Here is an 11,347-nt window from a genome sequence, read left to right as displayed (position 1 = left end):
AGCCAAGATCTGTAATAATGGTGTGAGGAAAACCAAACCGATGGATAATGTCGGAGATGAAGTCCACTGCTCTATCTGATGAGATCTTGATAATGGGCTTGTACTCGATCCACTTGGTGAACTTGTCGACTGCTACCAGCACATGATTGAATCCTCCTGGAGCAACGGTTAACGGTCTGATCATGTCCAAACTCCAACAGGCGAACGGCCATGATGGAGGGATTGTTATCAAGTTATGTGCTGGGACGTGAGTCTTCTTGCTGAAGAATTGGCAGCCAAGACACCGTCTGACCAGGTCTTCTGCGTCCGAGACAGCTGTTGGCCAGAAGAATCCTGACCTATATGCCTTGCCGACTAGTGTCCTTGATGCAGCGTGTTTGACGCAAACTCCTTCGTGTATTTCTCAGAGGATGTCTTTGCCTTCTTCAAGTGTAACGCACTTCATGAGAATGCCTGAGGCAGAGCGCTTGTATAGGTTGTCGCCGACGAGGATGAAACCCTTGCTGCGCCTGGTGATGCTGGCAGCTTCAGCACTTTTAGGATCAATATGTGGTGGAAGCTTGAATTCCTTGATGAAGTCAATAAACTGAGTCAGCCAATCTTCATCAATCATTAGCACTTCTCTGACTATGGCCGGGAGTTCCGTGTTAGTGGCTTGTTGGCTTTGTTCCTTGACTGATGGGTGGTGAAGTTCATGGACAAAAACTCCTGGTGGAACAGCTGCTCGAGTGGACCCAAGTTTGGAGAGGACATCAACTCCCACGTTGTTGTTGCGGTCGACGTGGTGGATTTCGAATCCTGAGAACTTGTTTTAGAGCTTTCTGATTTCTACAACATATGCGTCCATTGTTTTCATGTTGATGTCCTATTCTTTATTGACTTTTTGAACGACGAGTAGAGAATCGCCGTAGACAAGTAGTCGCTTGATGCCGAGAGATACTGCTAGTCGGAGGCCGTGTAGCAATGCCTCGTATTCAGCTTCATTGTTGGGACCTCGAACAAAATTTGGAACACATACTTCAATTGTTCTCCCTTGGGGGAGATGAACAAAACTCCTGCGCCGCCTCCATCGATCTTGAGTGAGCCATCGAAATACATCACCCAATGCTCTGGAATGTTCTGGGGTGCTGGAATTTGATTTTTCCGCCATTCAGCCAAGAAGTCGACTAGTGCCTGTGACTTGATTGCTGTTCTTGGCTTGAAGTTGATTTCTAAAGCACCCAGTTCAGCTGCCCACTTTGAGATTCGTCCAGTGGCATCCCGATTGTGGAGAATATCCCCCAATGGGAAGTCTATTATGACTGAGATCTTGTATTCGTCGAAGTAATGCCGGAGCTTCCTGGAGGTGATTAGAATCCCATACAGAAGTTTCTGAATTGTTGGATATCTAACCTTTGATTCAGAGAGTACTTCACTGATGAAGTAGACTAGTCTCTGAATACCGTAAGCGTGGTCTTCCTCCGGGCGTTTGATTACTATCGCCGTACTGACTACATGGGTAGTCGCAGCGATATAGAGGAGTAATTCCTCACCGGGTAGTGGAGCTGTTAGAATCGGCGGTGACTGGAGATGTTGCTTGAGGTTCTCGAGTGATTCCGCGGCTTCTGTAGTCCACTCGAATTTATCTTGTCGCTTTAGGAGTTTGAAGAAGGGTAATCCCCGTTCGCCAAGCCTGAACAAGAATTGATTCAAGGCTGCCATGCAGCCTGAAAGCTTCTGGACATCCTTGATGGTAGCTGGGGAGTCCATGGCCATGATGGCATTGATCTTCTCTGGGTTAGCTTCAATTCCTCGGTTGCTGACGATGAATCCGAGTAGTTTTCCAGAGGGTACTCCAAAGACGCACTTGGTTGGTTTGAGCTTCCAGTGGAATTTTCGGAGGCTGTTGAAGGCCTCTTCCAGGTCAGTAATGAATTGATCCTGGGTCTTCGTTTTGACAACGATGTCGTCAACATAGGATTCAACGTTGCAATGTAGCTGATCGGAGAAGCACAGCTGTATCGCACGCTGGTAAGTAGCGCCAGCGTTCTTCAACCCGAAGGACATGGTCTTGTAGGCGTATGCCCCGTAAGGGGTGATGAAGGCCGTCTTGATTTGGTATTCTTTTTTTAGGGTGATCTGATGATACCTTGAGTAGCAGTCGAGAAAAGATAACAGGACACATCCTGCTGTCAAGTCGATTACTTGATCGATACGTGGTAGTCCGAAAGGATCCTTCGGGCTATGCTTGTTTAGATCAGTGTAGTCGACGCACATCCTCCACTCGTTGTTGTCTTTCTTCTGGATGAGCACAGGGTTGGCCAACCAATCAGGGTGGTAGACTTCCTTGATGAACCCTGCTGCAAGTAGTTTTGCCAGCTCTTTCTTGATGGCTTCTCGCTTGTCCAGTGAGAATCGCCGTAACCGTTGCTTTTTTGGTGTTGCTTTAGGGTCGACCTTCAAGGCATGCTCGATCAACTCCTTGGGCACCCCTGGCATATCCGCTGGTTTCCACGCGAATACGTCTCGGTTGGCTCTAAGGAAGTTGACGAGCTCGAGTTCCTATTTGTCACCCAGTCCAGCTCCGATGATGGCTGTTTTGGAGTCGTCTCCCTCTTGTAGCTGGATAATCTTGGTGCCCACATCACTGGTTGGTTTAACTGATGATTGGGTTGGCTTCTTGGAAGGCATCGACTCCTTGAGTGAGAGTTCCTTAGAAGCAGCAAGTATTTCGCTGACAGAACTAGGGACCCGGGTTGTGGCAGCATGATCAATTGCTTCCTTGTCACACTCGAAAGTAAGGAGGTCTCCACGTAGTGAAAGGACTCCTGAGTTGCCTGGCATCTTGAGGAGCAGATAAACATAGTGCGGTACTGCCATGAATTTGGCTAGTGCAGGTCTTCTCAAGATGGCATGGTAGGAAGATTCGAAGTCGGCTACTTCGAATTTGATGTATTCTGTCCGGAAGTTTTGTTCTGTACCAAATATGACTGGGAGAGTAACCGAGCCAATTGGCGTAGAGGAATTTCCGTTGACGATGCCATAGAATGAAGCCTTGCTTGGAGTAAGTAGACTCATATAGTTGAGGCCCATCTTTACCAATGTGCTTGTAAAGATCAGGTTGAGCCCACTTCCGCCGTCGATGAGTACTCGAGTAAACTTGGAGCCCTGAACGACTGGATCGAGTACCAGCGGGAACTTTCCAAGTTCAGAGAAGCTGGTCCACTGATCCTCCCTGGAGAATGTATTGGGGACCTCGCTATATTTGAGTGGCCTCTGAATTGCTGGCTCGATTGAGAGGATCTCTCTGAGTAGGAGCTTCTGAGCTCGCTTGGAGAAGCTGAAATCTCCTCCATATATGACGTTGACGGCGTTTTGCTGCTGTTGGAAACCATCACGATCTTTTTTGTCGTCTTCATCATCTTTGTCTTGTTCTTTCTTTGGAGCAGTTGCAGGTGCCGACTGGAAGGATTCGCGCAGGATCGTGCACTCCCACATCGAGTGGTTGCTCTTGGGGTGGATTGGACATCTTTTGTTGTGAAGTATCTTGTCGAACTGGTCCTGCAGTTTGTCGCCCTTTTTACCACGCGGTGTGCAATCCATAGTGCCGATAGTGTCGTCAGGCTTACGCTTACGTGTAGGATCCCGCTGGTTGCTGGGCCCTCCACGGTCGTTGTGGCGCTTTCTGTTGTTGTCATTGTTGCGGCGGGGAAAGCGGCTGCATTCTTGCTCCTCTTCATCTACCCAGCGCTGCATCATGTCACGTAGATGTACCACCGTTTTGGGCCAATTACGCCCAAAGTCGCGGTATAGCGACTGGACGGTGATGCCGCTCTAGAAGTAGTCGATGACGTCGTCGTCGGCGACGTTGGGGATGGTAGCTCTTGTGTCGAAGAAGCGTTTGACGTAGGATCTGATCAACTCGCCTTGCTCCTGCTTGATCATGGATAAGGTGTGTCGAGTAGCTACTCGGTGTGCCGACCCTTGGAAGTTGTCGACGAACGCCTTCCTCAGGTCCTCCCACGAGTGGATTGACTCACACGCCAAGCTTTCGAGCCATGTGAGGGGTGCGGGCTCCGGGGCCATCGGGAGGTAGAGGACCTTGGTGTTGGTGTCTCCCCCTGCAACACTAATAGCGGTTGAGTATAATCGTAACCATTGAGCAGGGTCTTGCTTACCGTCGTACTTTTGGATGTTCGTAGGCTTGAAATCCTTCGGGTACTCGATGTTGTCGAAAGCCTTGCTCAGGACTTGAAAGTGGTCGGAGTTGTCTGCAAGTTGCGCTCTGCGTCTTGCGTTGATGACGTCCCGTGCATCCACAATGGAATCGGCTACCTCTTCCCTGTTGTTCCCGCGGTTGTTGTTGTTGCGGTTTGGCTAAGGGCCAGGAGCTTGATTTGCTTGTGGTTGGCCACCTCTAGGGTGATGACTACTCGCAGCTTCCTGATCCTCTTGGTTTCTTCAGTTCTGCTGTTCCTGCTGCTGTTGACGCTGGTGGCCTCCGGGGGTACGGCTTGCTTGAGGTATTGCTGTTGCAGTAGCCCTTGATCGCGTACCGTGAAGCGAGGACAGTGGGTTCTGTCTCTCGAGTTGTTCAACAGCGTTTTTGGTGAGATTTATGACTCGTTCCAACTCGGGATTCTGGGGCATCGTCATGAGTCACAGGGTTGCTTCTGTCATTGCGGCGATTGGTGTTCTGAAGATGGGATCCGCAGCATTGTTGAATTCGTTGTTGAGGTTGCGTGGCGAGAGATGAGCACGTTCGAACGCACGAGTCCTGCGCACTTCTTTGCATTGATTCCTTTTCCTGCGGGCTGTACGAGTGACTTCGTCTTCATCAGCTGGAGCGTCTTGGGTCAGATTATCTGCTGAGATCTGATCCAAGGCTTTGTTTGGATCTTGGTTGCTTGGAGCACCCCCGGGCTGGATGATTACCAGAACCAAACGCTCGTGAGAGAAGCTTTCCAAGTCTAATTCATAATCAGCTAGGGCAGTTCCACTGGAGCCAGTATCCCACTCAGTTTCGAGGGGAGTGCCGTGTTGAAACGGGAGATCGTCAATGCTGGCGACTTCTCGCAGGTTGTCGAGTAGTTTTGCGAAGGTATCACCTCGGCAAGATTTGAGTTGCATCTTAGCCAGCGCATTGGTGATGAAATCCAGGCTGTCTTGAGGTGACTCGACTGGATCTGGGTAAACATCAAAAACGTGTGTCTCCCGGCTAGCGGTGGCTGATTGGTTTTCGACGTGAAGTGGGCGATCCAAGCTATTTTCATAGAAGGATCTAATCATCTGTTTGTAAATAGACGATGAGTTGCGCAAGCCAAAGACGGGTCGCGCAATAAGAGTCCCAATCCGAGTGGATTTTGGTTTGAGATCAATCTGAGTCCGAATAGAACTCGAGTTGTATTTGAGTTTCGGCTCGATCTCCTTAGCGAGGTTGGGAAGCAACATGATGCCACGATCATGAGATCTGGCGAGCTTGTTGGAGTCTTCCGATGTAGAGTTCTTCGGCGCGGGAGAGTTGGTTAAGTGTCTATCAAAGCCGCCTGTACCATTGGCGACACAGACCCATGAACCGAAGATGAAGGTGGCGCCTCTGGGAGGCGTCATGGTGCTGAAAGCGAAAGTGGCCATTGAACTCGCCGATGAACTCGCCGAATCCCCTACCTGGCGCGCCAGCTATCGGTGTTTACCGCCAAGCCTGCTCAGGGATACCCTTAGCAATAGGGTTTGTAGGTAGGGATTGACGGCTCTGGAACTCGATGGTGCAAGGAACACAAAGATTTAGACAGGTTCGGACCGCGAGTTGTGTAATACCCTACGTCCTGTGTGGTGGTTTGTATTGCCTTAGGTGTAGATGTGTTTCGAGGGGGTCCATGCCCGCTCTTATATATCCGAGGGGACATGGTTACATGGAAAGTCCTAGCTGAGGACAATTAGAGTCCTTCTACAACACAATCGGGTAGTTTCCTTGTACTGCAGCTAGTACTATGCCTATTAGGGTAGTTACAAAAGAGGTAAGATACATCCATGAGCTATCCCTTACTCTAGAACATTCTATGCCTGTGAGCAGTCCCGCTGTCTCGGGTCTGACAAGAGGCGTGGGGGATGCGGTAGGAAGAGAAAAGGAGCGTGGGGAGGGGTGCTGTGGGATCAGAGGAAAAAGCAGTGGGTGGTGGGCCTGCCACGTGAGAGCACGGTCCAAAAAATCGACCGCTGGGAAAGGAAAGTTACGGGCGATGGTAAACTCAGCATTGGGAGTTGCGGGCTTGCGGCAGCCGGCAGCGCGGGCCCGGCACGGTCTCTTGTCTGGATCCCTCTGGTCTAGGATCGCAATGGTTTTTCTTTTTTCTATCTCATCAGGATGAGAAAATTCCCTGCAAGGCCCTGGAACAAATCACGCTTCCTTCCATAGCCCTGAAGAGTTGAAACTTCCTTCTTTGACCCGGTTTTGATGTTGCATCCTTTGTATGGCCTCGCCGTGACCTCCGTGACTGCACCGTTAGCGGCACGCCAACGCTGTCCTTCCAGCGCGGCCACAGGGCTCTCGGTGCCCAACTGACAGGTGGGGCCCGCCCCTTCCCCACCCTCCCGCCAGGGGAGCCCCGGCCCCGTGCCGCACGCCGGCCCCAGCGTCGTCCCAGCGAGCTCGCTCCCGCTTGGCTCGCGCTCGCGCACCAGAGGACGGGTCGCCGCCGCCGCCCCGGTCAGGAGCCAGCAGGGCGCACCGGCGGGGGCGGACCAGAGGTGGAGAGCGGCACAACGCAGCATCGAGGTGCGGCGGAGTTCAAGCGCGACATTGACCCGGAGTTCAAGCGCTTCCTCCTCGAGCCCCGCAACCTCAAGTCACTCCAGGCGCTGCTACTCTACCACGTCCTCCCCGCGCGCCTCCCCTCTGACTACTGGCCCACCGCCTCCCACCCCACGCTCTCCGGCGAGGAGGTCGAGCTCGCCGCCGCGGCCGACGGCATAGCCGGCATGCGCGTCGGCCACGCCGCCGTCACGCGCCCGAACGTGGTGCTCCGCCCCGACGGGGTCATCCACAGAATCGAGCGCCTCGTCGTGCCGCGCTCCGTGCAGGAGGACTTCAACCGCCACCGCAGCCTCGCCGCGATCTCAGTCGTGCTGCCCACGAGCGAGCCCGAGGTCGACCCGAGGACGCACCGCTTCAAGAAGCCCGCGCCGCCGGTGCCCCCCGGCGCGCCGCCCGTGCTCCCGATCTGGGATGCCATGGTGCCCGGCCCGTCCATCGCGGACGGCAAGGAGAGGGACAGGGAGAAGAAGGAGAGGCCGGCGGCCGCCGGGGACGCCGAGGTCGGATCGATGGGGCCGCCGGGACGACGCCAGGGCCGCCGCGCGGCACGGGGCCAGGGCTCCCCTGGCGGGAGGTTGGGGAAGGGGCGGGCCCCACCTGTCAGTTGAGCGCCAAGAGCCCTGTGGCCGCGGTGGATGGACGGTGTTGGCCTGCCGCCTAACGGAGCAGTCACGGAGGTCATGGCGAGGCCATACAAAGGATGCAACATCAAAACCAGGTCAAAGAAGGAAGTTTCAACTCTTCAGGGCCATAGAAGGGAGCGTGATTTGTTCCAGGGCCTTGCAGGGAATTTCCCCCATCAGGATTGCAATGGGTTGGGTAATTATCTACAGAATACGTATATTCGAAACACCCTTTTCATACTGGCAAGAATTTTTACAGCCGAATAATTGCACAGCGCCGAACAACATGGCATAATTTCTACTATGGATCAGGCTTAGTTTTAAAATGTTGTTAAATGGTCAGTTTTTTATTATCTCTTATCTGGGTAAGATGACGAGATGTAGCACACACACTACACACACCCCATGCATACAACAACTTGAGATCACCTGAAACTTCGTAGACGACGGGCACGTTGTATTTCCTCTACGGCTCCACGAAGACGAGCAGAGCTCGAAACCGAACGGTGAGCGCTCCACGATCAAACCGACCACTGAGCTAAGCGCTTGTTGGCGTTAAATGACCAGTTATGAGCCTTGGGGTCATTCATCCAGTTTAGCTCTCGCTCCTATGGTGGTCCATGAGTCCAGCTTGGTTTTAGAAAACATTGTATTGGTTGTTTACTTGATAAAACATAGTTTCATATCTAAATAGAATGCTTAAGTTTATTGCTCAAGTTTATATTCAGGGCGAAGCTAGCTCTAAATTAATATGGTGCACGTCTCAAGAAGCTTACAAAAATTTGTAGTAATACATGATAACTTTAAGTCAGGCTGGTGGTTAAAATTTTATTAGGGCATGTACAAAGGTCAGACAGCTGATGTTTGTTTGTCACACACAGATAACTAAACAGTTTGTATGACAGGTTGTATGTTTAGCTATCTGATAGGTATTTAATTCACTCATTGACACATGAATCATGGTGATCTAGTGTATAATTTGATCTTTGTAGCCACTATGTTGCATACATGGAAGAATACATATGTTTCCAAATAATTAGTATGACTCTTAGCAAAATCATTTATACAATATATATTTATATGGATAGGAATACATGACATGATATAATAATAAAGCCATCGCCTGTTTTGAAAATGTTGCTCTAATTTCCATAGTAAAACAGATCTGAGCTCATGATATATCATTCTAGTTTAAAATAATTAGTAACCTCAACCTCAACCATCCATCCAATTCAACTAGCCTGGCGACAATTGGCACTCGGCCGAGCAGCCGACATAACTCGTCTGCGCTGCAGCTTGGAGCGTGTAACATCCCGAAAATTTACCCGAATAAATTACTCGCTAAAAATGTTTTTCAAAATCTTGTTTGGTCGCTGAGCTCAAGTCATTTCAAATTCTGTCATAACTCCAAATTTCCCGTAATCTTTTCCTGGCGATCCCGCCGTCCCGGTACCGAAATCAATCGTCGTCCCATCCCTGTTCTTCCTCGTTCCGCGCACGCCGTTTCCTGCCGAAGCCGCTGCATGCGCTCGCGACAGCCGCCGAGAATCCCGCCGGCGTCTCCTTTTCTTTTTCCTCTCTTTCTCTATTTTTCCTTTTTCTCCATTTTCTTTTCCCTCCTCCTTCTCTTTCCTTCTCCCTGTTTCCTGCCCACGCACTGCACGAACCACCCTGTGCCCGACCGCGAGGCTCGGCCCCTGCCCGACCCGTCTCTTCGCCCGGATACTCGCCGCGCCGCCCGTCGCTCGGCACAGCACCATCACTGGCCGCGTGCCACCACCCTTTGACGCCTCGCCGCTCAAGCCCTCACTGCTCGAGTAGAGCTCCACGCCGAGCAGCCGGCCCCTCCACTTGCCCACTTGTGCGTCCTTCCCTACCGCCCGTCACCTCGTCGTCGTCTCCGCGCCGCTCCGCGACACCAAACTAGCCCCCACGCCATTGGCGCCGCCATTAATGGCTGCACAGAGCCGGCCGGCCACCACCACCGCCGCGCCCCCTCCACCGCCTCTCATCGCCTATAAGTAGGCCCTCCGCGTCGCTCCCGAGCTCCACAACCCCCGCTGCCACCTCTAGCCCTCCTTCCCGGCCCGCAGCGCCGCCGCACGGCCGCCTCTGCCGCTCGCCGCCGTGGGCCGACCTCCCCGCTGCGCCCCAGCCCGAGCCAAGGTGGGGAATAGGTTCCCCTCGTTGCCCTCCTCCTTTTTCCTCTACTCCCGGCTGCTCCCGCGCCCTGGGCCGCCGGCGCCAGGAGCGCCGTCCCCCCCCCCCCCCCGTGCCCCCTCCTCTGCTCTCTGTCGAGAGGAAGGAGATGAAGGGCTGTTTTGCCCTTAGGCCCCTCCCTTTCCTCCTATTCTTTAAAGAGCCCTTCCACTCTCTCTAGCCCTTTTGTAAAAGAAACCCTCTCCTTTATTATATTCCAAAACAAACCCTTCCACCATGTAACCTATTTATGAATAGACCCCTACCTATTTTCTATGGCCTCCCTGATCTTTCCAAAAATTATAAGCAAGTCCTTTCACTCTCAAAAATATTTACGAAGGAGCCCTCAAACCTTCGTTTAGCTCATAATCCCTCGTTAACCTATCATTCTATGCACCAAAAATCCTCTAATTATTCCGAAACTCGACCACGCCATTCCCAATATAATTCTGGCCGTGCCATTAGAAAATTCCCCCAAAATATTATTCCTATTTCCATGTCTTAACGCTTCCTGATTCGAGCTCAACGGAAAAACTTTTATTTCTTTTTATTTATTGTGTGTTTGTTTGTGTGCGCCGTAGATCACGGAGTGACCGAGGAAGAACCCGTCGACGAGCAGTACCGCGAGCAGGTGTGCGAGGACCAGTACCGCGACCCCGAACCCGAAGGACAATACCTCAATCAGGACTTCCCGGAAGGCTTTGTGAACGGCAAGTCCAATCTCATCCTTTGATTGCATATTTTGACCCAGTTTTATAAACACAACCTATTGGCCAGTTTTACAAAATTGCATATGCTTTTACTGCTGAAAAAATGGTTGGATAGCCACCCCTTGATTTATTATAACCATTCCTTAACCACCTAGATTAATGTCTAAATATAATTTATTCTATTTGGATGTTAATCGCTGCTAGAATACTTAGGACCTTGCGTTTAAATTACGACACAACAAACGTGGTACAACTTATTTTATAAAAGGAAAACGAGTGAGTGTGTGGGAAAGGAAAATGTGGAATTTTTGGAAACTAAAGAAAAGGATGTTAAGATGGGATGGATGAATGGCATTCCCTGGGTGGATTGTCATACGTTGGAGGCTTGTACCGTTGTGGTAGAGCAAGAAGGTTGGGAGATATCTATCCTGTCACAACTAAGGACCGAGTTGATGTGTCATCTTGCCTAACTCAACTATCATGCAAACCACTCGACCGTTGTGTGTGGCAACGGCTTAGCATAAACCCCACTAGTTATTCTGACAACCATCAGGAGAGCTGAGAGTAACGGGTGATCAAGGAGAAGGGATAAGGTCGTGGTGACTTATGCCCCGGCTAAACCTCAGAGATAGGTCAATGGCCCCTTGGTGGAGCCCGTGTTGGCTAGTCAGGTTTAGCTAAGGTGGGTAATGGCTTTGTTGGGATCTGCACCGACACTAAGGTGATCGTGCTGTGGTACCCCACTTGTGGGTAAAGTTGCACACCTCTGCAGAGTTTAAAACCTATTCGAATAGCCGTGCCCACGGTATTGGGCGAGTTACGGTTCAGTCACACAACTAGACTTTTGGGAGGGATGTTTTCATGGCGTGAGTTGTTTTGGGAAGGTGTCCGGCAGTTGTGCCGTGAGCTACTGCGGATGGGGAGTCCGGTAGCATTAAAACTTGGATCATGTCGTGCCCACTCATTATTTGGTTAAGAAAGAAACTGCTTTAAGAAAACTCTTTTCGAAAATAAACCCTTGC

Source organism: Panicum virgatum, chromosome 5K, assembly GCF_016808335.1.
Source record: "Panicum virgatum strain AP13 chromosome 5K, P.virgatum_v5, whole genome shotgun sequence".
In the NCBI taxonomy this organism is placed as follows: domain Eukaryota; kingdom Viridiplantae; phylum Streptophyta; class Magnoliopsida; order Poales; family Poaceae; genus Panicum; species Panicum virgatum.
This window is presented reverse-complemented; position numbering follows the sequence as displayed.